Source organism: Neomonachus schauinslandi, chromosome 5 (genome assembly GCF_002201575.2).
Source record: "Neomonachus schauinslandi chromosome 5, ASM220157v2, whole genome shotgun sequence".
Classification (NCBI taxonomy): Eukaryota; Metazoa; Chordata; class Mammalia; order Carnivora; family Phocidae; genus Neomonachus; species Neomonachus schauinslandi.
The window spans coordinates 148440777-148441548 of record NC_058407.1 but is presented as its reverse complement, the minus strand read 5'-3'; the positions used below and the strand labels follow the sequence as shown (position 1 = coordinate 148441548).

The window sequence follows — 772 nt, the reverse complement described above, 5'->3', positions numbered from 1 at the left end:
CCTCAGCCCCCAACGGCCGCCACCGCCGGCCGCAGCTCACCTCCCGGGCCGCCGCCGCCGCCGCCGCCGCCGCTGCCGCCGCCGCGCGCGATCTCGCGAGACTTCGCTCCCCTCGGCGCTCCCCCCGCCCTCCCCGGGGCGCCGCGCCGCAAGCGCGGACCCCGGCCTGGAGCCGGTACGGCGCGCTCCGCAGAAGCCGCAGCTCGCCGCGGGGTCAGGCAAAGCCGTGCTCGCGACCCCGCGTCCGAGTTCCTGCAGCCATTCCGCCCACGTCCGTGACCGCGAAGGGTTAAAAGCCAGGTGCGCGACTGCGGACTCCCCTCACCTGGCCGGCCGGGTGCGCATGCGCGTGCCCGGGGCCCTGGACCTGGGAGCCTTTGCAGAGGCTCAGACCGCGCTGACAGCAGTAATCCTAGCAGCCGGTCTTGGAGTGCTTACTGGGCTCAGAGTAGTGTTGCAACTCCCCTTGGGTCCTCACAACAGCCCCACGAAGTGGATATTACCATCCTCCCCACTCCAGCGAGGAGAAAACGCAGGCTTGGCTAGATTAAGTAGCTCCAGGTCACACTGCTAGGAATTGGCATCCGGGGTTGTCTGACGCCCGAGCCAAAGCCCCATTTTTTCGCCTCCATGACAACCCCAGGCCCTGGCCTTGGCCCTCCTTTGGCTGAGGGCGTTGAGTCTCATAAGCCCGTCTCTACGTCCCTCCCAAGGTTCACCAAGGTGAGAGGAGGCAGGAGCTCCTGGGAGGCCCCCTGCTACAGTCTCTGTG

General features: G+C 68.1%; 1 protein-coding gene across 1 annotated transcript in view; it reads right to left on the bottom strand.

Annotated features, from left to right (window-relative positions):
• The window catches only part of MRTFB (myocardin related transcription factor B), a 190217-nt gene extending 190163 nt beyond the window's left edge, over positions 1–54 (bottom strand). The window contains exon 1 of the mRNA XM_021698346.1: positions 41–54. The gene's annotated coding sequence lies outside the window, so the exon portion shown is untranslated. The remainder of the gene's footprint in view (positions 1–40) is intronic.
• Positions 55–772: the final 718 nt, after the last annotated feature.